This window comes from Diorhabda carinulata, chromosome 5 (assembly GCF_026250575.1).
Source record: "Diorhabda carinulata isolate Delta chromosome 5, icDioCari1.1, whole genome shotgun sequence".
Taxonomy (NCBI): Eukaryota; Metazoa; Arthropoda; class Insecta; order Coleoptera; family Chrysomelidae; genus Diorhabda; species Diorhabda carinulata.
In genome coordinates this window covers 15555299-15582680 of record NC_079464.1, presented here as the reverse complement: position 1 = coordinate 15582680, position 27382 = coordinate 15555299, and the positions used below count along the sequence as shown (strand labels likewise).

The following is a 27382-nucleotide window of genomic DNA, read 5'->3' as shown; positions in this document are numbered from 1 at the left end:
CTGGAGATTTCATACAGTTTTATGATCATGTGATCATAAACGGACTTCTCCACATATACTCGTTCATAACTTTTTTAAAAAGCATCAACCCCAGTTTATAATTATAATAATAAAAAAATTGAAAAATGTTTGTTTATTCAAACATCAAACTTAACAGTCAACCTTAGTAGGATACCATCTTTTTAATAGTGAAAATTTTCAATTTCTGAAATTTACCTTCTAATATTGTACATTTGATTACAATAAGTTATTTGAAGAATGTTTTTGTTCATATAACTTTAATTATTACTTAATAAAAAAGGTACAAACGATTATATGTGAAAAAAGGTCAATTTTAGGAAAAATTATTATTATTATTTATTGTAAAACATGATATATCAATTTTTTGGTGTAATTTGTTTTTCAATTTTTTCGTTTTTTTGTGTAGAATATGAAAAAAAAATATAACAATTTCTTTCATTTGATTATTTGGAAAAAATTTATCAACCAGTATAAGTTTCCATTTTTTTAGTCCCATAACTTTTTTCGCATTTTCGTAAATCCGCCGTAAAAACGAAGGTTTTACAAAAAATTCATCGAAATCGGATGATTTTTCGATTTTCTAAAGCCAAAAAACGAGGGGACCGCGAAAGTATGAAATTACCAAAATTATATTGCTGAATATATTGCTGGGATAATATTTTCATACGGTAATTTGTCAATTTAAGAATAAAAATCTACTTGTTTCAGGTTTTTCTCACATATTACATAATAACGCATTGTATATGTTATACCTGTACATAAAAGACGAACAAAAAATTTCGAAATTACATTATTGGTCTTCTAACATTTTTCTAATTATTAATAGTTTTCCACAAAATAAAAATTGCTTAAATATGATAGAGTATTAGAAAATATCCTTGTCTACTGTTATTTTATGCTTTATTCAGTGTTAAAATATTTTATTTTCTGTGAATATACGAGGTCTGGAAGTCTCCTTGAAAGCAGATTATATCTTCGGGAACAAAAAAAACGCGCGGTGTCATATCTGGTTAGTAAGGCGTGTGTTCGAGCACTGGAGTGCGCTTACTGGCCAAATAATGCTTCACAGATAGCGCGTTATGGGGAGGTGCATTGTCCTGGTGCAAAATCGGACCGTTTTTTACGTACTAGTTCTCGGAGTGTCGCCAAAATTGACAAATAGTAAATCTGGGTGACACTCTGACCCTCTGGAACCCATTCAGTCATCACAATACCCTTAACGTCAGAAGAAACTATCATCATTGCCTTCAATTTTGATTTGCTCTCTCGGCCATCACTAAAGCGTTTACACCACTCAAAAACACGCGCACGAGATAGAGAATCGTCCCCACAGGCCGATCCGAAAAAAAAGTCGAAGTTATGTAGCAAAAACCCTTTTTTCGGTTTTCTTTCGTTCACGATATCTCTCGAACGTATAAACGAATTTTTTTTTACCTGATTAGCGGCAATCGACGTGGTTTTTTGATGTTAAGAACTGAATAGTTTTTGGAATCGATCGATAAATCCGTTTAAAAAATATTTCAAAAAAACTACATTTGAAAAAAAATTTTTGTAATTTATTTATTAATTTTATTTATGATTTATAGATTTATTGAAATCTACTGGTCCGCATCAGTTCAAATTAAAAATCTATGTTTGATCAAGACCTTTCGAATGGCTCCAAACGCGATGGAATCGGTCGAGCCAATCAAAAGTTATAAGAGGGTCACATACACACATACACACACACACACACACACACACACACACACACACACACACACACACACACACACACACACACACACACACACATACATACATACAGACATACGGACATCATCGCGAAAATATTCAGGGAAGCTTTCAAGGACCTCAAAATTTTTCAATTCTCTTACCGCGGCTAATGAAAATTTTCGGTTTTCTTTCTTCAACGATAACTCACAAACAAATCAATTAATTTCGACCAGACTGGCGGCGATCGACATGGTTTTTTGAAATCAATTAGTAGAGCCGTTTAAAAATTATTTCAAAAGGACCATATTAAAAAATCGATTTTGTTACTTATTTTTTAGGCATTTGAACATTGTTCAATGGAGCAACTAAATCTTCTCTTCATTTTCCGTAACAAGTCGAGTTCAAGCTAGCATGTGTCAAGAAAATTACTGCTAGTATAAAAAAATTTCTGCAGCAACAAATTGTGGTTCACCAGTTTACTCAATACTCATTGATTTATTAAAATTTTATACTGGCTTTATATGAATTTAACAGTAATTGCGGTTTTTCGCGAACGACAAAATCGCGGTTTCAGCAACTAAATAGCAATAAAAAAGCTACAAATTTTGCATATTTTTTGATTGATTTTTGCTAATTTGAAGCTGCTATAGAGCTCTTTCATATCCTCCTTAATTCGCTGGATATTAAACATAAACTAAATTACACAAAGGGAGATGAGTGACAGACGTTTACTGACATTAGCAGTGTTGCCTTTTCAGTTAAGAATCAGAAAATTCAGAAAATCCCACACTTTTATATCTCAATATGAATTATCGTATTTATTATTGAAAATATAACATATGATTAATTATAAACTCTTTTGAATTCTTCACGCATTAAGAACCATTAATAGATATTTTTTGTCGCCTTAAAAACTAGTTTCCACTCACTGGGCACCCCTAGTCTGAATTATTCAAAGAAGCTACTTAATGTTGTACAACGATAGTTTCTGTAGAACATGTGTATACATTTTACTGCCAGCTTAATAACCCGCACTAGTCTCGATTTGGTTGAAGATATGTACACTCGAAGAATGTGGTTTCCTATTTTTGAAAGAGTCTAGAATGACACTCCACGTGAATACACGAATTTCCGTCTAATTAAAAATGTACATGTACATTCGAAAGTTGAAAATGTGAATGAATTTCTCGGCGTCAGCTAATTTTTATATGCCATAACAATATAATAACTATTATCCCATATTCACAAAAAAAACGGAATAGAAAGATCGAATTAAGGAGTGTCTGTGTTCTTAATCTATTATCTTTAGTTATTACGACAATTACGATTCGTGTAAGCTACAGTTTAGTACAAATTATGCTGCGGATTTCTCTAATGTATCTACCAATTTTTGTTTCTACTGCGTTGTGGTCAACTCTGTTCAAGCACCGCCAGTTTTTGATATGATCCATTTCGATAATGAGAAATGATTCTTTGGAATTTGGGTTTTAATGTAGCCACACTCCAATAGATTCATACTTGTTAGAGTCTGCGCTTCTTTCCTGTTGGTGGATCGGAATAAATAATTCAGATGGCCAGAGGCGGCTCATGCCCTATGGTTAACAATCCGTAACTTTTACAATGACAACCTGTACAATCTAAAGATAGCAGAACTGTATTTGAATCGATTTTTTAACAAAAAGGTACTCTTTGTTAACTCGATGAAATTTATGGTTTAGGAGATATGTAGAGTTTTACATCGTTTTACATGCCAAGGAAACCGTTCGCCATAAAGAGACATTCTGAAGAAAACTATCATAAATTGTAATTATTTATTGAAAATACTTGTATTAGAACACAATCAAAGATTTCTTGGGGAACTAATGAAGAAATAAATAAACATTTCTACCATATACTATCGAATATCAAATTACTGGCATGAGGAAAAACTTAAAAGTGATTAGTAATTATCATATCGTATTTAAAATTTCGATATGATAGAATTTACCTTAAGTGACCATACATTTGATGTATGGTGCTTCGGGCAACTAGTCAGAAGCCAAAAGGTTGTATACTGAACGCTTTCCGGGCAGAATTATACCCGAATGTAAAACTTTTTTTCAGGTGCATCAAAGCTTACTGGAAACAGGTTTGTCTTCATAAATTAAGTAAACTAGTTTCCATTATTTTCTATGGAATAATATTTCAAAAAGTGGCCTACCAAAAAAAAGGTTTAGAGCTTTATACCAAAATGCATTAGATGCAAATGTCAATTAATTTTCTTGTTTCAAGATAAACAACGAGTTGATAATACATTTGTTGGAAAAATACTGCTTACTGATGAAGCTGGTTTCACACGAGACGGTTTAATAATTAATTAAATCATTTTCAGTTTCTGCAACTTTAAAGGCGTATAACTCAGAAACAAGGAGTCGTACGAGAATTTTTTTCATATCACCCCGTTTTTTTTGTATCAAGTCGTGGAACACCCTATATGTCTCTCATTGATACACGTTTTTTCTTAATAAAATATTTCTTCTTTGGTTTCTCACTCCTTTTATAATATTTAGATAATTTCTTCTCCATTCTATAATATGATTTCTTTTTATCGAAATAGACTTTTTAGAATGATTTTTCCAGAGAAAACTTCTTTTAAAAAATTCCATGGTGTACTTCGACTCAGTTCAGGGTAATCCTCATCATCTCGAACCGTGACTAGAACTTTATCTAGTGTCTGAAATTCTTTTCTAATAAGGAACATACCTACTTCTCTTGGAAGTATTTATTTCACATGAAGTTCTATTTAAAATTTTTGGTTTCCCTGTAGCGTTGTTCAAAGTCATCACATTTCTTTCAAGTAGGTACTTATAGATCATATGATACAGCTATGAAATTTTTTAATATACAGTGCTTCTAATCACTCCAAACCTTTTTCCAATATTCTATACAGCTCAGGGTAGGAAAGATCAATAAACGTCCTATATATAAATTTATCAAATTTTTTGACACACTTGTTACTAACTTCAAATAAAATTTGATAAGATCGATATCAATTTAATAATTCTTTATCATTGTCTAGTAGATTTCCAAATATCAATCGCCTAGGTGATGGTATTTAGCTCCATACACTTTTCGCAGCGATGTTCAATAAGTTTGATACCCTTTTTATGATAAAAATCGTCAATCTCCTCAAAATAGCCATCTCTTCATTAAATACCGAACCATTTTTTCACTCCTGGGAACATAAAATAATCCGAGGTGGCTAAATTAGGCGATTGGGGTGCACGCGGTAACAATTCAAACTTTAATTCATTGCAATAAAGGATAGTTATGAAACGAAGCAAAAATTAGGCTTTATTTCTGTGAAACATTGCCAAACACTCGATGGAAACATCTTCAAGACACAGCTTTCTCATGTTCAAATTTTACCACACTTTTTGAAATGCCTACTATGTCTGATAGCTCGCGCACTTGGTGAATTTTCTTCAAAATATCTGTAGTCGTCAAATAAAAGTATTGTCTCATATAACTATCATAATTTTTTTACAAATTCACTGAAAATTTTCACTATTGATGGCTCTAAAATAAATACTAAACAACGTGTCGTCTTCAAATATATCCTCGTACAGAATAAATACATTCAATTAACTGGAATGACTAGTTTCGTAACAGTTGAGGTGATATTGAAATCACGCTTCAACAACAAACCATAAAATGGACAAAAATACCGATTTCTTTGAAAGGAGACAGTAAAAGGTGGACTATTGTTCACTTTATTGAAGATATTTTCAACAGGTAAACTTTTGAAATATAGTTGTATAACTGTTATCCTTTTCTGAAAACCGCGCTAACCTTTCGGCGGGCACACTGTTTACTAAGTGCTACAAGTATTTTGTTTCGGTTTTCAAAATAGAAAAGAAAGCAGAAAAAAATCTGCAGTGGTTTAATCATAAACAATCGTGAAAGTGAAAATATTGACGATTAAGTTATGCGTTAATATTTTTATGTTGTTCAAATAAAACTTGTTTTCGATACTTAATAACAATTATCATCCATAAGTATCATCTAATAGTTTATATATACAAGAAATTACCATTCTATACATTCATTGTTTTAATTAAAATATTGACTTAACAAAGTAGAAATAAAACTACAATAAAACGAGCACTAGGAGCTAATTTTTGGGTATAATATAGTTAATCCATTGTGAAAAATACAGGTAAGAGTAAATCATCTATTTTAGCAAAATTAAATGTAAAAATAAACATTCACATGAAGGTTTTAAATAAAATAAACTTGTGTTGTACTTAGTACAAAAGAGTCGTAAAAGAGGGCGCGCTCGCTGGAAGGTTAAGTTAATAACCTCACTTTATGTCGCTTCTTTTAAATTGTCTTTTAATAATATGCTTGCTCATGAATCTATTATTGTTGCGCAAAATTTTTTCTTCTGTCACATCCCCAAGAAACTGGTAACTTAATGGCCCAAATGTGTAAATTTATTACGTTGAAAAAAATATTTTTCCAATTATCTTTTTTATTGAAAATTCGAACGTTACTTCAACTAAATTTTTTATAATAAATCTAAAAACATTTAATATTTCCGAAAGAAGATAAGTGTAGGACATCTCGCAAGTACAAAGAAACGACATGGAGTACATTGAAAAATAAGAGGAAAAAGCGCTGAAAAACACTATGGAAATTCAGTTTACACTAAATGAATATTAAGACATAACAGAAGAAAACCTAGACGATGAAAATTGAGAAATTTTAGAATTCTGGTGGAATTTCGAAAAGATCGCTGAAAAAATGCCGAAGGTATAGTATACCTGTCGAAAGTCTTAAACGGCTTGTTGAAGATGAAATAATTTCCTTCGAGATCAGATATCATCATGTTGGGAAAACTCACCTATCCGGAAAATTACTGACCGATAAGTTTGCTATCTATCCTGAGCAAAATTCAAAACTGCAGGAATCTGAACGATCAAGCAATAGTTCTGTAGGCATTACCAACAGAACAATTCCAAAAGAGCGCTTAAAAAATGCCAAAGGTATAGCATACCTGTCGAAAGTCATAAACGGTTTGTTGAAGACGAAATAATTTCCTTCGAGATCAGATATCATCGTGTTGGGAAAACTCACCTATCCGGAAAATTGCTATCTACCCTGAGCAAAATTGCAGGATTCTGAACGAACAAACAATAGTTCTGAAGACATTACCAACAGAACAATTCGGCTTTAGAAGAAACCACAGCACCGAACAGCAAAGATGAAGAGGAAGAATCCTCATGAGCAATTTTCTCTACATAAGCAAAGCCTACTATCGAGTGTGGCACGGGGGCTTGTTTTACAAGACGAAATAGGCAGAGTTCACGAAACCTCTCATAAAACTCCCAAACACCTATCTCAAGGAAAGGAGCGGTATTTTATCGCCGATTTCGTAAAATATATACACGAGGGACATACCAAAATCACAGAACTCCATATGCTATTTGTGAACGATACTGAAATAGCAAAGTGCGTGAAAGTGTAAAACATGTAAAATAGAAGCGAGAAGAGCAAAGCCATCTACACGAACCACGGCCAGATCACAAAAATTAACGAAGAAGGAATACAGTGGACAAACAAAGCCAAACAACCAAGCGTGACATAAGACGAAAGCCTCATTTCCAGCGAACACGTTAAAAACACAGTCGAACAAAGTGATAAAATCGAAAGGGGATTATCGGTAGGGAAAGAGAACTGAACACGAAAAAAGAACAAATGAAATAAAACTACATGCCCGCTGAAACAAGTCTTATATGTTTAGTGGAAACCAAGAAGTGAGGAATTATACGGAAACAGGACAGCAACAAATATTGAACATAACGGACGCCAGGGTAGAAAAGCTACTTTAGAGCTGGTAATTCACCCCAACAAGAAATTTAATCTCATCAAGTATTACAAGTAAAACAGAAAACACGGGACATCGAGAAGACAATTGGATCTATAATCTATAAGTTGAGGTTAGTAACCAATAATAAGAAGAGAAGACCTCCAGGAATCTTCCATAGAACCTAGAAGACGCAAAATACGGTGAGGCCCTGTCGGAATGACAAGATGGTGGGATGTCTAACGCGCGCGTGTGTTTGTGTGTGGTATAAGATATTATACATGCATTATGTCTAGAATTTTCCTAAAGATGTGCATTTAAAAATACAAATTGACGTGTCCAAACATTTTTACCAACACGCCCTCTTTTATTTATTAACGAATCAATTCCACTTGACTGTTAAAACTTTGATAAATTATATCAATTAGATCAGATCACATATATAATTCATGTCCACACCATGATTCACTATTTAATTTTTTCTGTTCCTAAAAGAGGCTCGAAAAAATTATAGTATATATCCTTTGTGTGCAAAATAATCTGCGCAATTATTTATAAATATTATGTCACCAAATAAGGTCTAACCTTGGAATTTAATCTATCCGTAGTAATTGGTATCATTTTCCAAACAAAACCGACTAAATAAGGTGTCTAATTTATATATTCAACCATTCCCAGTTCATTCAACTTCAAACGATAATGATTCATTCCGAGAATTTGAACGGGTTCAATTTATTTTTAAGCCGTCAACTATCAGTAATCCAAGGAATCTGCGCCAAACAATGAATTCAATATACGTTAGATGTTTCAAGTCTTCATCTTTGTGTAAATTGAATATACCTCCAAGCTCACATAAATTCACACATCACAGATCTAAATGAGTTATGTTCGCAGCTATGTGATGCCAAACTTGAATTTATACTGATTTATTCCTTATCTTATTTGCTATTTAAATCCAGTCTTACATAAGTTTTATTGCCATATAACATAAATATATCAACATGGAATTGATATTTTCATGTTTGATTAAAAGACGATTACCACTAGATTTTTTTTGTCTTCTTTGTATAGTAAAATTGCTGTGTAGTAAATTGTAGTACAACTTTAAAAATAGATCAATAACTTCACTTTGTATCCAATGGGGTGTAGATTAAATTCCGTTAGATAATATTGATATACCTCTATTTCGATTAGAATAAAGATCAACATAGACTATTTTTAGTCATGAAACAAGATTTAAATGACGTTCCAAGTTTTTTAAAAAATTTTATCATCAGTTTATATACATTTGATTATTATCTAGAGAACCAATCGTCGTAGGTCATCTCTACCTGAAGCTGAAAGTTTTTCCTTATAACTTTCAATAACTTGCAACCTCAAAAAGTATTGACTAATGTTTAATAAACTTAATTTTCAAACGTGAATGCAACAGTTGCAACTTATGTCTAAATTATTTTCGTAATTTGAGCACAAAGCAAACACAAGTGTTCTATTTTTTATTAATTGTTTGAAAGCTTAGTTGCATATGGACTAAAATATATTTAGTTCAGCCGTATAGATCTGAAATGTATAAAGTATCACTTAATAAGTCGTGTGACTAACTAAGAAAAATACATTGTTTTCCAAAAATCGATTTTATGTAATCTCCTTCAAAAGCAATACAATCACTTCATTTTGTATTTTTAGAAGGGTTTGTCTTTAGTCTTAAAATAGGCTCCAGTTTTAGCAAGTGCTTCTTCATTTAAGCTGAATTTCTTACCAGCGAGCATTTTTTTAGATCAGCGAATAGCCAGTAGTCACATTAGCCCAGATCTTGACTATACGGTAGATGGGGAAGCAATTCGAAGTGTAATTCGTTCAATTTAACTATCGTTGTCATCGAATTGTGAGTCGGTGCATTGTCTTGTGCAACAGTGGTTTTTTCTTCGATATATAAGACCGTTCTTCCTTGATTTTTGCAATCAAGCGATCCAACAATTCTATGTAGTATTTGCTTTTGATTGTCTCTCCCATTTGGAGATGGTCGAAGAACAGTATTCCAAATACTGAAGCCATAACCTCCCTAGCTGACTGTTGCGCATTTGGACGTGGTTCACCGGCTGCAATCCACTCAGATGATGATCATTTTTATTCTGGAGTGAGGTAATGAATCCATTTGTCATAATTTTGATCACACTACCTTCTGTTATCTTCACGGCCTTAGTTATCTGACGCAATTCCACTTTACCATTAGATATAACCAATTTGTGAACTTTATGATGTTTTCTGAAGTAACCACATCAATTGGACGACCAGAAAGTTCACTATCATCGGTGTCTGTACGACCACGTTTAAATTCAGCAAACCAATAAAGAAAGGTTCTTTTCGACGGATAATACTTTTGAAGCCATTTCTGAGCTTTTACAGTATTTTTTTTTCATCAAGAAATAATATTAAATCAACACACGGAAATTTTTTGAAAATAACAAAAGTAGCATCACTTAAATGACTGTCTCTTTTTTTTTCACTAATCGAAATGTAATGAAATTTGACACATAGTCTTTTGAAAGCTGGTACTCCATAAACGTCATATGGATTTAACAATGGCAGCGCCATCTGTGTGTCAGTCGCAAGACTTATTGAGTGTTGTAATATATTTAGTTCTGTTTGCACGACAAAACAAAAAAGAATACAAAAAGAAGTGCTTACTACATGAAGAATGTGCTTACCAGTTCTAATTCCTTTAGTTCATGGCATCTCAAAATATACCTCATATAGCTTGATATACAATTCAAATTTGTAATTTTATTCTTTCATACTCAGTTAAGAAATAAACCTCGTATATGTAATTAAAGCTAATATGTGTTAAAAATATTGTTAGCTGTATATTAAAATGAATAAGTATTTGTGCTTACTCAGTTTTTTGATTCGTTATTTGCGATTATGAGAAATATTTTCTTTTGTTGAATAGTGTAATCAAGCAACACATTAAGAATTAATGAAGTATTTATTCTATGAGGGGAACAGATAACTCGTTACATAACATATATTATCCTGTGTATTTATTACGGAATAAGGAAAAAAAACAAAATAAAAACTATTTTATGAGTTTACAGTTCTATTATTTACACTGTTTTATGTCAGTCACGATTTTGCAATAGTCAAACAGTGACTTATATAATTATTTATACGTATATTTATGAATTCATTTCTTATTTTTCATAAATATCTTATATAGATGGTAAGTAGTGAATACATCTAAGAGAAAAACATGAACTTCATTACTTCTTCACTATTATTAATCACTAGATTACCATATAAATAAAATTCCATCTTTATAAGAGATAGGACGTGATTTAATATATATACTATAAAAGTTATGCAAGTGTTTCAATAAGCAATAAAAGTAGATTAATTACATAAATTCTTAGAAGCAAGAGTTATCAAAGGCAATTAACTTCAGTTATACATCTATAAATAAACCAAAACAAAGTATTGAATGGATTTTCATCTTTGTATAAAAGTAAATAATCATATAAACCATTATCGATAACTAACGGAATGAACCTTTTGTTTTGTTAACAACCAATGTTGCCTTAAAAGTTACGTGTTTAATATATTCAAGGTCAAAGTCACACAAATCAAATTTAGAAAAAATATCCCTTTTTATTTTTTGATGCACAGGGGATGATATGGAACGCTTAAAACTGCCCAGAGGTAGAACAGTTTTTACAAAATAACACTGAAACTTTCGGCCACATAAAAAATTCGATTCTCTACAAATTTGCTTTCTTGACTTATTTTCGTGAAATAGTAAATAACAAAGTTATTAACAAAAACGATAAAAATTGAGAAACAGCGTTTTTCGAGTTGCTGTAACTTTTAATTCATCCACTTTTCGGAAAAATCGGAAATTTTTTCGCGTTTCAAGACGAACACATTTCATCCATAATTTTCTCAATTCCGTTTATTTTACAGCGAATTAAAGGTAAAAGTACCACTCAGTACGTAATATATTAAGAAAAAAAGCATTGAAAATCGTTTTTTTGTAGTATGGGACGCTTAAAACCTAGATTGTGGGCTTAGAAAGTTTGTGGCCCTGCAATCTTTAGAGAAAATCCGCCCAGAGATAAAACAATTTCGTAAAATAACATTTAGACTTTCGGCCGCATAAAAAATTCGATACTCTACAAATTTTTTCTCTTGACTTTTTTTCGTAATATAGAAAATAACAAAGTTATTAACGTAAAACGAGGAAGATTGAAAAACAGCGTATTTCGAGTTTCTGTAACTTTTTATTCATCCATTTTTCGGAAAAATCTGTTAGAGGAAATTTTTTTGCGGGCCTGCAATCCTTGGGGATTTGCAGAGGTAAAACAGTTTTCGTAAAATAACATTTAAACTTTCGGCCGCATAAAAAATTCTCTACAAATTTTCTCTCTCGATTTTTTAGGAGGTAACTCACTGAGTTCCCTAAATCTGCGTTCTAGTTTTTAAGGAGTACTTAAAAATCAAAAGTTTCTAAGATTAATATGATTTATAATTTATTTATATAAATTAACTTTTGATTATCCCGAAGTTGATTTTATAAAAATAGCTTTAATAGTAATAGTGTTGACATTAAAAAAAGTAATATCACTAACATGAAAAAATACTATTTGAACTATCAATTTTATTTTAAACCTCAGACTGTGTATGTATTTCCAATGAACTGCAAACCGTTGTTTGAGCAGCTGTCTAATTAACTTTCATATTTATATAAAAAAACCGGATCGAACTGTTTATACATTAAACAATACGTGTATCCGTTGTTTTATTTGTAACTAAATATGTATTTTTTTGCAAAATCAAGAACCATAAAATTACTATCATGATGAGAATTTAACGAAATACATACCGCATTGTTTGTATATATATACGTTGTATAAATAGATCTTATGTTATCGTAAATAAGTTTCAAGGAAAAAATATCAAACGAGACATCTACAAATAAAACTGATGATATAATCCATTGTGGATACGAGGGTTACGCTATACATTTTGACAACTACCAGTCTTTTTAGGATGTTATTTATGTTCAATGCACTTTTTTAAACCTAAGTTACCACAACTTAAAATACTCTGATCGTTTGAAATTGATGAATTGCTTCATCTATTTCATGTCGTGAAACGTAGATTTTGTAAATGTTTCTTTAAGTTGAAGAATAACCAGAAATCCCGTATAGCCAAATCAGGGGAATATGGTGGATGTTCAAGGACTGTTACATTTTTGAAGTGAAACTTTTTATGGGTCAATATGAGAGTTTTAGCATGAAAGTTACCTCGTAGACCTAACAAATCCTTGAATGCGTGTATCGAGCGCACGTGAGTCGAGCTCACAGTGGTTCGAGCGCACATTTCCAGGTATAAAGTCTGTATCTGTATTTAGCTTGAAATGTTTATTACCGTAAATAAATGAAGAAAAATTATCAACGAGTTAACAACAATGTAACAAACAGTTAAACTTTCTCATCAAGTCAAAGTCTCCTAACTTAACCTAACCTAACCCAATCTAACCTAATCTAACAATCCGTAACTCAAAATGCTTTTTTGTGGAAATTTCAAAATACGCAAGTTTTTAATTATTTTCAACCTAATACCAAAAATGCAATCAATCTTAAAAAGGTCCCTGCAGATTTTTGCAAAAAATCAATATATAAAAATTTATCGTCAATATAATGCAAATTATTGCAAATTTTACGCTTTTCTCAATTTATCGGTTATTACTTGGCTCCTACATGACGTAGAAAAGTTTAAAGTAGCTCATTTTGAACGTTAAAGTTTAAGCTTTAAAATGAGATGCGGTAAACCTTTTAAATATTATCTGTTAAAAAGTTACAGATGTTTGAATGTACAAATTCTCATGAAAAAAAGAACCGTAATTAATTTATAAGAGTTTTAAGGGTATATAAATTTAAAAAACGAGATACACATTACAGTAGCTTAAAACGCTAACCAATACAACATTGTAACCACTTCCAATTATGTTTTCAACCCTTTTCAAGTTATGAAATTATGCAGATTTTAAACTGCGCGATCAGTGGATAAAATGCGCACCCGCGATTACTTCTTTATAGTCACTTAATTGAAGTTAATTTAATAATATTAAAATGAGCAAAGTCGGAAAAGCCTGAAAAATTTCTTCAATCATTTGCTCATGGTAATATATATACGAGGGCCGTTTTTTTTCAACCTCCTATCGCTCCGTGCAGGCGCTACGCGGGCAGAAGAAAGCGGGCATGCCTACAGCATAGAAAGACCTGAGTCTTTTGCAAAGATTTACTTGAGATTAAAAACTTAGCTGAGTATCCTACATTCATCAAACGCATCATTATTGGTGACGAGAAGTGGGTTTACGAATACGACGTCGAAAAACCAATATTGGCACATAGTCTTCTAAAAATGAACCAAACCCGGAAAAAACACGAAAAGCAAAGTGATGCTCATCGTTTTCTTCGATTACAGTAATGTGGTTGATTATGAATTCGTACCACAGAATCTACGTGGGGCGTTTTTTTTTCGACTTTCGATCGCTCAGAGAAGACGCTACGCGGACAGAAGTAAACGGGCATGCGTTGTAGGCGAATGCGATACTCTCACACTACATACATCATTGTTGCCATACAAGTGTCAGTCGGCGTTGTGCTACAGCCACGTAAACATGTCCACCATTATTGATGCTTCCACCAAGTGTGATTCGTTTTCTACAAGCTGAACGCGATTATGTGTCGTAGTGTATATGAGGAGAACTTCATGAGTGATGGTGTTGGGCGTTTAAAGTTTAAAGTTTAAAGATGGCCGTAATGATGTGCATGATGAAGGGGACGAAGTATGCAAGTCTATCGTTTCAGATGACCTGGATCAACGAGTAGACAGAATGATTAAAGAAAACCGCAGATTAACCATTTCTGCTTTGTCTACGAAGTTTCAGGTTATGTTTTGTACTCTACTTGAATAACAGATATGACGAATGTCTCAATCTTTTTGGTGATTATTTCGAAAAGTGTACCAATCTCTTGGTTATAAAATTATTGTTTTATATGAACTTATCGTTTATTTATAGTCTATCGGAGATTGAAAAAAAAACCGCCATCGTACATTATGCAAATGTGATTGGAAAGATCAAGGTTTTCCAATTAATAATCATACTTTAGAGAGATAAAATTGTATTTGAATGTTACAAACATCAAAAAATCGCCTTTCCTATCATTTCCATTTCATTTTGTATATTTTCTAAAGATTATAATACTCCTCAATATCTGGTTGTGCTCGACGTTAATAGGTCTAGTGATTTCGTCGATGTCATCAATTAATCACGGTCGTAATGGCATCGTGAGAAGAAATATATTATTACAAATACAACACTGTAAACGAGCGATTGGTGTAAAAAAGAACAATAGAATTGTTACTTACGAGTTATTGATTCTTAAGCAGTTTATTGCTTGTGATTAGAATTCTCGAAACGTTTTAATTTAAAAGTTTATGTAATTGACTATTACCAAAGTTAATTTCGCGTTAAACGGTTTCAATTTTTACTTCTACCCACTTCAAGTAATATAAATAATATATTTAATAATAACAACTAGAAACATTTACAATTTAGTTTAAATCTATTTATAAAATAATCACTTTCTTTCCTTGATTATTAATAATTATTCATATTACATATTAGCATATTTAGTAATTAAATTCCATTGCAGATAATATTAAATTGGAATTTGATACCTATTGAGACGGGCAATCAGCAACTCAATAATTTTGTCATGGCAATTCATATATTAGAGTACAAATGATTATACATCCACTGTTAACTTGATCCTCTGAAGAAGGTTTTAGTTTGTCGCATGCTAGTGACATCACTTTTCGTTTCCCTAGACACCGGAGTGTTGAAGGTCATTGACAAGCTTGTCATCGATAGCTGCTCGAGCAGCTCTATATAGTCTTATACCACGCTGGAGGTACATACATTTTTGCTTGAAAGATTGTGGCTGAAGGGCCGAACATCAAATTCTTCTCCGTTCTCAGCCCGTTGTTTCAATCCATCTTCCAATTGTGTCTTGGACCCATCTATATTAAGAAATTGGAAGATTTAGTCAGTATGGGAAATAACTGATAATGAAGGTTAGAACCTCTTCCAGATCCTTGTCCTTTAGTATACCCACATGGTCATACTGCAATTATGCAATATATTCATTATCTCTTCAGTTCGTTGTTGATGTGACTTGTCATGAGGCCACAGTAAAGTTCTGCTCCATAATATCGAGTCGTTACTCTCTTTTTAGCAAGATTGCTTGCAGATGGTTAAGCTATTTATTGCCGAGATAACAGTTGACGCGAAGGTACAAAGTTTTAACGGAGAAATATCTGACTTAACTTAAGAGTTAACTTGTTAGCTACACACTCTTGTGCTCTTGGTCTAAACGTCTTAATACGTGTGTGTTTTTTCGCTGCCTCGGGTAAACCCTTTCCAACCTTATGTGGCAAAAAGATCTAATTGGATCTAGTCCTTCGCCTTCTTTAAAGTTGTCCCCGATGAATAACTCGGCACTTGCTTATGAAATGCTATGAGTTACCGTGTCGATATCGATTGTATCGATTGTATTTTCTTAGTTTCTGGCTCTTTTGTTTTTTTTTGCGTTTGATTGTGTGTTTTATGTTTTTTTCTTGTATTTTTCTCTCATTTCTCCGTATAGTTTCTCGATTCTTGTTGTTGAAAGTTAATGTTCATTAATTTTTTCAAAATGCTTCGTTAGTATTAAAATAAAACATCTGAGATCTATGTATAAGTTGCCTCAAGCGTGCTATTAAATTTATTATTTGGAAAGAACTTTCTTCTATTTTATAAAATGTATTCATTATGTTGAAAACTATAATTTTTTAAAATGTAGTGACAGGTAATTATTTCAATAGAAAAGTAGTATGTCAATGATTTTTTTCGAAAACATTAAGGTCAAATAAAAAAATAAACAATGTTCGTTTGTAGAGAAAACTAGATGACCAGGTAAACGTTGTTTTGCCATATCGATTAATCGATTATCTGTTCGTTAGTCTCGCTAAAAATCGAGAACAGCTGGACCGATTTGGCTTATTTTGGTTTTGAATTATTTGTGAAAATCCAGAAAAGGTTTAAAAGTGAATAAATATGAAAATGCTTGGAATTAAATGTTTTGTCACAAATTAAATTTCTGCATATAATCTTAACATTTGACACCCAACTATATGTAGATTGATAAATTTTAAGTTTTGTAACAAATTAAATTTCTAAAAGCAACTATAATATATGACATTTGACAACCAACTCTATGCAGACTATTGAATAATTTATAACGATACCTCAGACTGCATCCTTCTATGTATGAGAGTGCAGTTTATCGCTTCGCGCGCGAGAACTTTATTCACTTCAGTGATCCTTTGTGATAGTGACACTTTACTGCTGACATGAGAGTATTTTTGCAACAAGATGAAACTCCAAATGTGTTTGTGAAGCAGTTGTTAGACATTGGAAATAATAAAATCGCAGTGGACACCTCGAACAGATTTATCACACATCGCAGACTCAAAAGAGGGGTTCATTCAGCGTGTTTTCCCTGATAAAGCGCTACAGTTCAATAACCGTAATTGGCTGGGCAACGAGCAATTCCGGATAGTTGTTTTCCTTCAAATCAATCGAAACCGTTATGAACCAGGATGAGGTAATTAAATTTCCCACAGAGTTTTCAAATTCACATCGACCTGGCTTACCACCTCACAATATGCAGGTAAAAGTAGGATCAGTTCTCATTATGCTGCGTAACTCTTGCTCTACACACTCCATATTGCTAACATGAAGACGTTGTGCTCTACCGCCACGTAAACATGCTTAATATTGTTTCTCTCGACAAGTGTAAATTGCGAAACTTTCCGTTCGGGGAGAGCAACTCAAAACTAATAAAGAGAGAAATGCTGACTTCTGTAATAGTGTTAATCCATGTCATCGTTGTCAATACACTACCTCTAACAATTTTCAATGGAGCATTCTCGTTCATACGGCGATCAACATTGCAAGACTTCCCTCAGAATGTCAACAAATCTGGGATTCACCTCGAGGGTAAATTGTAGAAGCAAATGGGATGGAAACACCGTGTTAAAAATGGATGGAAATGTCATTAAAATGGTATAGGTGTATTTACGGTCTACGTATCGTTAGGAGTAGCTGTTTGGCACCTGGTATGTCGGACTCAAAAGGCTTTCCCATACCAACTAAAAACCTTCTCTATCTCTGTTTCCCCTGCGGAACCGCCATAAGGCACAACCACTCAGGGAGAGATCTAGCAATCATCATTATCGCTATTTCAATACTCCTCTTTTTTTTTTCTTCAACACGGAGCTCTTTCAGCTGTCCACATTAATTAACTTCTGCACCGGTTGGGCACTCCAGGGAATCTTCATGTTCCCACCTGTAAACGTATTCCCTAAAACATCCATGTCCGGAGATCATTTGGTTAAGGAATTAACCTCTCTATGGATCCGGTTAAGCCAGATATCTAACCGCGGGATAAGTTGATGGTAAGATGATCTTCCCTTGGTTGAGGTGTCCCATAAGATTTGTCATCGATCAAAGCTGTTTCTCATCTCGTTTCTCCTGAGCTCTGTCGGGGTCAGTGTGGTCAATATTCTCTGCCAATAGAGGGATCTTCTTTCTTCCACACTCCAATCGACAGCATTCCTTATATAACTCATACTGTGTCCTCCAATAGTGCGGAATACGCTGTCAATTCTTAGAGTGTTCAACCGATAAACCGATGCTACTTTCCGTCACATGCCACATGTGATCACCAACAACAAAGCTCTCCTTCTCTATTTTAGACCTCTTACGTTCAGCATATGCATATGTGTGTGTAAATCAATTTGGAGAGCAGCTTATAACTCTGAGCTCCAATGTCATAATAGTAATGACTGTTTGGGAATGTCCGTCAAACCACCCTCTGAAAGGTTGATTTCCATTTCGAGAATTTCACATCTGATGTTGCGTCTAAATATTTACGCAACGTAAATCAATTTTCTATTCAAAATGATCTATTTCTATTGATAAGATAGTGAATTATCCATTAAATCATTCGCTGTATCGGTTCAAGGACGACAAAATCAATTATGAGGAACAGATTAAAACAAATTAGGAGATAAGATGACGCGAGTTGTTTAAATAACCTAAATGAAAAGTGAATGTCGATCGTTTAAATTAATTTTATTTTTATAGATACTCATTTTTCCGGGTAGGCACCGATTTGGTAAACCAATTGGTGGTTTTTTACCAGTCAAAAGTTTTGTGTATTGAGTTCAACAAATTGTAGAACTTCATATCAGTTTAAATGTTCTAGTCTTCACCAAAAATTTAATCTATCTAACTCATTTTGGCCAAAAATGGACTGATTAAATTGAAGAATTTCTGTGACTTAAATCAAATTTCTAATATCGTTCATTTCTTGGATTAGAAACTTGTAGAACAAACTTCTTTCTTCCATGGTTAAAATCATCTTTAAAATATGCGTTTAAGAGTTCGTCTACTGTGAATGCTGTTCTTTATGGTTTTTGACATTTTTTTGATAAACCAATAAAGACTTTGCCTTAAAAGTAACGAAAGTTTATGAATAGTTTTAGAATTGAATTATCCATGGTATGAAAAAAAAATTTCGTATTCAACTAACAGACAAAAATCTGTGAAATTTTTAGGTTATATCAACCCTAATAACCCAGAATAGCTCTATCGCCTTCTACCAATACTTATAGGGGGTCATCCCATGTAATGGGCCCACAAAATCGATTTTTTGCTTAAATTGCTTTCTTAACATGTCTAGGATACAGTAGTGAATTGATTTTTGAAAATTCGAAGTCGTTTTAAAGATACAGCAGATAGAAGAAAGAGCTGTTCGGAGGCTTATACAGAAATTTCAAGAGGAAGAGGAACGGATACTCTATGGACCAGGCATCGCCGTATGAGGGTAAGTTGAGATTTTCATGGTTTTAAATGGACTTGAAACTTTAAACGCGTTTTTCTCAAAACTGTGTTTTTCAAACTTTCCTGGCCGAATGACTTGAAATTTATAGGACATACTTAACTTATATAAACGCATGAAATGAACTATTATCAATCGAAAATTACCAAAATTTCGATTTTTTTCATGGCAAAAAAACGCAAAATTCGCAACTTTTATTGCAAATGTCTACCAAAAGTCCAATTTTTTGTATATTCATTTGATAATAGTCCATTTTGTGCATTTAGGTTTACAGGTTAAAACGCCGTTTTTATTTTTGTTTCAGATAAGCCAATTAACCGGAATCGTGGAGGAAGTGCGAGCTCATTTTTTCGAGGCGGGGGTGTTCAGAACGTTGTCCCACACATTATTATTAGCTTAAAATTTAAATTTATACTGTCGAAATATATGTTAAGAAATGATAATAAACTTAAAGCTCTATCTATTTACTGGTCGTAGAAAAAAGATCCTAAAAAATCCCTAAAAAGCAGGCCGTCACATGGGATGACCCCTTTAATAGTATCATATGGTGTAGCAAATTTGGTATTTTTAAGTTAAAGGGTACCAAAGAAATCTTAGGGCGTTCAACTCCTTAGAGATGCAGCTTCGTATAGAGGTAACTTACCCCCTTCCTTATACACCTCTGCTCTGTATAAGTTTTTTTGCGGAACACCCTGTATAGTATAGTATTATCTAATCACTTGATGTTCATTTGTTGATTCCTTTTTTTACTATAAGACGTAAAGTAACAATTCTTGGCATTTGTCAACTTTACGACTGTAGAAAAAAAAATATTATTCAAAAAATGTAATTAAATGTTTATTGTTCGTACTTTTACTTTTATTGTATCATTTCGTATTGAAATTACAAGTATCATTTCCTCTGCGTGTTGAAAATTCGTCTGGCATTTGGAAAGTCGAATTAAAAGTATTTCGTTCTTTTAATTTGGTGTTGTTTGTAAACTACTAAAATTACCGCTCGTCTATGTGCGAGTTAATGACATTCTATAAACTAGTACCATTATATTATGGCCCGCAGATGTTGTCAGCGTGTGGGAAAAAGTACAAAAGTTACAGGAGGTAACGACAGGAAATGAAATTCGTTATAATTTAAAAATAATCGTACCGTAACGCGGACATAAATTTTGCAGTGTTGATGAAAACAACCACAAAAAACGATCGTTGCCGATAAAAAAAATACATTTATTTTTATCTCTTTGTGCTAAGTTGAATTAGAAGATACAAAAGGGAATTGAAAGACATCACATATTAGGTAAAAAGATCTCGTTCAATTCTGAGTCTCTTTTTTTGAGGTATGGTTTCTATTCAGTTTCAAAATAGACGTTTAAATATGCGATAATGTCCTCGTATGATGAAAATATCTTTCCTGTAAGTGGAATTTTCAGGTTACGAATTAGGAAAAAGTCACTGGGGGCCAGATCTAGTGAATACGAAGGGTGATCAACTAATTCAAACTGCAATTCGTGAGTTTCCGCCATGGCGAGCACCGAAGTGCGTCGCTCTAACCTGGTAGATGGTTTTATGCAGACTCCGGTGATTAATGTAAATAAAAACTAATCGGGAATACAGGGTGAAAAATCAACGACATCTTCTAGATCATTGGGTATATAATTACACATTAAAGAATAATTTATGGTCAAGTCAAATACGTATAAACATATTAGATACAACTTTTATAGTTTTATATGATAGTTATGTATATATATTTTCTTTCGTGGCTTCTATTTTTGATTATTTAAGACTAATATTCAACAATTCGTGCTTTGTTATGTGTTCACGTAAATTCCTATTTAATACGAAAAAACTAAGCATAACTAGTGAAACTCTGATTTTAGTAACTGGAAAGTAGATAAAAGTATGGGACGGAGTGGCAACCCGAGGAGTATGTTTGTTTATATACAAAACAAGTAAACCTTTTCATCCAGTGATTCGAGGGGTACCTGCCGTGTGAAGATGCCTGTAGATATTGATTTCACAGGCTCCCACTTCTCCAAAAAAAAAGGAGACCCTATAAATTGAAGTTTTGCAGGCGAACTCGGTGTTCATGAACCACGTCTGCCTGTCGAGTAGATATTACACAACTACTTTAGGCGGGATTATGCTAGACAGCTCGATGATCTTTCTTCTATGCTCTAAGCTGCTCAAGTTTCTGATCAATTGTAAGTCGAACTGTATTGAGTCGAGTATCTTCAGGGTATGCTTGGTAGCAGAGCTCAAGATGTGCGAGCAATATTCTAAAGATACACGAAATTTGGCCTTGTAGAGGATTAGAATCTGTTGCGAGGTCTTATAGAGGGCACCAAGTTTGTGTGAAACTGCCTTGGCTGAATTGGTCACGAAGCTATGCCAGGAGATATCCCAACCTCAACATCCAACAAGATAATTTGCGATGATTGTGATATTTTATGTCCAGATAGGATCAAATTCAGTGCCTTCTTCAGTAAGATTGCTTCCACCCTATTCCAGAATGTTTGTAAGATTTGGATAGTAACCGAGTTTATTGTTTATTTGGATTGTGCTGGTTATTTTGTCGATTAAATCTTTGGTCTACATGAAAAAGAAAGTAGATAACAAGATGCATTTCTGGGGAACCTAGCGTTCACTTCGAACTTTTCTGAAGTGTGTCCATCGATAGCTACCTAGATGGATCGGTCTTTAAGAAAGCCAGTCGATAAGTGAGGACGATAAAACGCACGATCTTAATTTATTAAGAATGTTGTCACTCCAAATCCTGTCGAAAGCCTTCGATATATCAAGTGCGATTGCTCTGGATTCCCCAGAAGATCTTAGAAGATCTAGCAATTCTGGACAGTCAATTTTCTGAAGGAATAATTTCGATGTTTAAGGTAAACAAAGGGCGTTACGACGTCGTCTTTTTCGTTAAAATGTCTATGCCTAAATAGTTTGTTATATTTTGTTAAATTCATAAAATTTATGATCCTATTTTTAAAAATGATTATCGTAACTTGTTGCGATAACCAAAATTATTGTGCTGACTTGCAGTTTTAGAATAACTATTATGAAGTGTTAGTAATCACCAAAATTTTTTGTCAGAAGCAATCATTCTAGTATACTAGTAGTACTAGATATACATTTCGTAATCACGTTTCTAGGAGGCTTTAAATAATATATTTAAATAACATGTAAAAAAAATTTAAAGTACCGTTTTGAGTCTCGTCTCGGAAGCGAGACGAGACGAGACGAGACTCTCGCAAACGAGAATATCCTGGGCAAAACTACTTTAAGAGCCAATTCTAGCAAACAGAAATAAATAGTTTTTTCTAACAAAAGTAGTTTTTTATCTTTTAGAAGAGTCGTTTCACGTATTCGTAGACACATTGTATATAAATTAATTGTGTTTAATGAATCGTCAATATTTAGTGACTATTCATACGCCCACACAATAAAAAAGTGGATTTTTTTATTTAATTAACATAAGTGGGACGAAGCTAAGCACCTACATGAAATATTTCTGACACATCCTCTAACTTCTTTTCTTTTCGATTTAATATATACTACTTCCTTTCTTCATGATTAGCACTTGAAGGTTCTCGATATTTTTGTTGATCCGTAGTTATTTCAGTATGTCACGAACATGACAGTGTGTGGATTATATGAGTTTTCGTGTGAAGATGGCCATGAAGCAATAAATATTTTTTACCCTATTGAATTTTCTATCAAAAAAATATTTATTTTACTAAAACGAAAAACCGCAATTTTAGAGACTAAAAATCCATGTTTTTATAAACAATCAATTTATCTAGCCGTTTAGCTTGTATAAAAAGTTGTTGTCTTATTCATACTTGAACGACTGTCAAAATCATCTAAATCATTTAAAGAGCTGCTGATATACCGGGGCGTTTTTTAAAGAAGCACTAAAAATATCCATTCCAACGACAAAAGTAAAAAAAATTACTAGTTTCTATTCTTAGTAGCCCTTGTAAGAAATCAAAGTGTTACCAAAGATAAAAAACCGTTTGATTATTACAAAGGAGCCGTGTCTCAATATTTGTATTATACAATGTGGAACAGACAAATGGAATTAATTAATTAATAAATAAATGAGGACATGTTGGCAAAATCGCTCTGACCAGTCGATTTGTATATTTAAACACGCATTACTATCAAAAAAATAAAATAAACTGGATGTATCATGTGACAGGGGCCAATACCAACTTCCTTAATTTTCATTGCAATCCCCTTTATATAGATTTTTTAGAAAATTTTAGACATAATTCATGAACATTCTCCTATACCTATCTCCAATCGTTTAAAGACTCATTGTTTATAGATTTATATAAAAAAATAACATTAAAATTATTTACAAATTCACCTAATAAAATCTAGTAAGTGATACTAATTATTTCTTAATAATGTAAGAAACCAATATACTTGTTAATGATGTTCAAAATGTTCGCCGCGAACGACTTCTAAAATAACTTGACATCTCAAACGTGACTGATCGAATGACAAGCGTAATTCAGTTTGTACACTATACTTTTAACATATTCTCACAAAAATAAGTCTAACTGTGTCAGATCAGAGGATAGTGCAGGCCATTAAATCGTTCCGCGACTTCCTATCCAGCGATTTGGCAAAATTTGGTTCAGGTATTGTGCCAGGTGATCGGGCGATGCTCTATCTTGCTAAAAACATATTTGCTGGATCAGGAACTGGCACGACATTATTTTGGTGCAGTCGTTTTAGCGGAAACTCATATAGAATTTTACGATGGATCCAGTATAGGTCCAGGTTTAAGCTGCTCCTCCGTATCTTAGTAGCTCGTTTGGTATACCGTCCTGCCCTTCCTATTTTTCAGAGCTTCAAGGGCTTTTTGTACTTCTTAATGACCGATATTTAATTCTTCTATTATTTGTGGTATATTAGTATGTTTATGGTTGTCATTACCTTTAAATGATTCTGTCAGACATCTTTCCCATTCTTCTTGAGGTATTTTGTTAGTTTCTGCAAATTCTGTTATTTATTTTCGCTGTGTCCGCAGGAAGCGCCAGTCTTCCTATTGCAGTTCATATTTGATCATAATTGGTCAAATGTGTCAACACCACATTTGGTATCGTTATAATCTCTGGTTTACTTGTTGTTGGATTTAACACTGCACCTTCATGCGTAGTGGACAGTAGCAGCACCAATTCATTCCTCTTCGGCATACACAAACGTTTTACTTTTGTCAAAACAAAACATAGATGTACCAGGTTTACGATTTTTTGCATTCAATATTTCCGGAGGTATCTGCCTTTTGTTTTTCGTTATAGTGCCTAGTATAGTTAAATTATAAGGCTCTTTCAACAGTTCTTTCCCTAATTTTACAGACGTAAACCAGTTATCCATGGTTATATTTCTGTTCGTACCGTGAACATTTTTAACAGTGTTAAATGTTTCACATAGTAATTAGCTAAAGGTGATAAGTTATCTTTCCTAAATATGTTTTCTTTCCTAACTTTCCCAACTATATTTTGTTTAGGAATCACAAGTCATTACAAGCTTCCAGTCCAAACTTAGACGGATTGTCAGGTGCATTCTGAATGCACATCTACTACGGAAACCTAACAATTCTTCATCAATTGTAATGTAGGATGTTGGTGTGTATGAAGTTTCGCAATTAGATATCAAAATATCCCAAATTTCTCTAACTGGCGCAAATGGATCGTTTTGTAATCTTTCTGTACGAGTAAGTTTGTTGTCAAACCGTAAACAATTTAAGAGAAACCGAAAACGAGAGTTACTTATTGTTGTCCGGTACAAACTTCCTGAAATATTGCAGTCAAATAACTGCTGGGCATTCATATGATTGTTTTCTTAGCAACTGTAAAAATTAATCAACCCTAAAAGAGCCAGAATTTTTTCATTAGATGTTTCTGAAGTCGTTGAATCTTTTCTTTTGTATTTGGCTGCTTTAAGCGAAATTTCTTTATTCATAAATTCAATTATTTTTTCAACTATGCCATTATTTATAAAATGAGAAAAAATTTCTTTAGGATGCATCAGATTCTCAGCTGCACCCTTCAGCACTGGGATAAAATGAATTATATTTCTTTTATATACACTTCATCTTCATATTGAATAAAGTCATCCATGTCCATAAGATTTGATCATTAATTTTTCAACTTCAGCCGCAATTTCTGCATCAGTAATAGATAGATCATATCCATATTTTGATGTGGATCTCACAAACAACCAAAAAAATAGTGTCCCTAAACACCAGACTTTCATAATATTTACGAGGAATAGTTAATAATCCTAAATTGTGGAACTTACTAAACAATTTAACCACATTAGCATATAGTTTCCCGGACGCAAAGAAGCTACTGCAGGCTGCTGCGATAAATAAGTTATCAGAGAGGGGTAAAATTATGTAAACAAGAACATTGTAGAATTCTCTAAAGATAACGTATTGAAATTAAAAACAAAATCTTATCTAACCAATAATATTATAGCAATAGATTCCATATCTAGACCGGCGCCAGCCTTAAAAGGTAATGGATACTATAACCAGTGTTGCCTACGATTATCGTGATGACTGTAATCCCATTTTTTTTTAATAAGCGTCATGTAATCAAAGTAGCTTGAGATTAAAAATATTCTCAAGAAGTATTCAAATAAATACTATTATTACTGTTTTATTTCCCTTTAAGAATTTTAAATAGATTCTTATTAGTGGAAGCTTGGCAGCGGGAATTTTTTAATTGTGTACTCTTCACAAATAGTCCAGTCATTTAAGGTAGTTCACTTAGGAAATTCGAGATACCCAGCTATAAAGTCGATTAAACTTTTTCATTTGACATCCTAAAACTCCTCTCAAAACTCACATTTAATTCGTTGTGGGCAACTTTAAAAATCGGGTGTCAAATGTCATAAAAATCGATTTCTTGCATATTTTATGCAAATAACTCGTTTTACGCTATTTAAATTTATTTTCAATATCGTAGAGCATTAAATTTTCGACAACTTTTATTAAAAAAAAATTTTTCACGTGGTGAATCGTTTCTGAGATAGAGGGCACGGTTAAAATTCCATTTCAAATCAACTGTACCGTAATCCCGGTCAAAATAATAATAATTTGGACGAACTTGCAGCAGCATTTGAAGAAGAAAACTGTTCAGTTCAGCGGGAATACGACGACGAGGAAGAAAATGAAAATAGAACTTATTGTCCTTATAATTATTTTTATTTTTTTTTAATTTTAACAATCATAAATGTATCGAATGAGATTTTTTAATATATATTAATTACATTTCTATTTCTTTCCTATTACTTTTTATATATTTAAGAATAATTACTATATGATTTAAATTGTAATATGATTAAAAATTTTCTTTCTACACGGTAGGTAAGTGCTATTAAATAAATTTATATTTTGAAATAAATAATTAAGCAAAAATATTCAAATATAACGTAATTGTGGTTAAGAAATAAAAATTATTCTTAATTGTGTATAGAAGACCATTTTTAAATTAATTGAAATAAACGCATGTGCTGCTCTAAAAAATACAAAGATTTTATTTTTATGACAAATGCATTACATAAGTGATATTAATGAACTGTTTTATATTACATAACTAAATCTCACCTAAAAAACAAAGAAACGACATTAATTGTTTATTTCTTCAACTCTTTCTTAAATGAGCAATATTTCTTGACCTACATTAATTAACCTCTATAATCTTATTCTAATCAATCAAAATTGACATTTGTGACATTGACATTTGTGGTATCTTTGACAGATCTAT

The 27382-nt window shown here is 32.7% G+C and overlaps 1 protein-coding gene and 1 long non-coding RNA gene across 6 annotated transcripts in view; both read left to right on the top strand.

Annotated features, from left to right (window-relative positions):
- Positions 1-27382, top strand: part of LOC130893897 (protein TANC2) — a 138219-nt gene that overhangs the window by 47225 nt on the left and 63612 nt on the right. The window lies entirely within an intron of this gene.
- LOC130893898 (uncharacterized) lies at positions 16792-20063 on the top strand. Its single transcript, XR_009059265.1, has 2 exons — positions 16792-19581; positions 19901-20063. It is a non-coding gene; the product is annotated as an uncharacterized LOC130893898 (long non-coding RNA).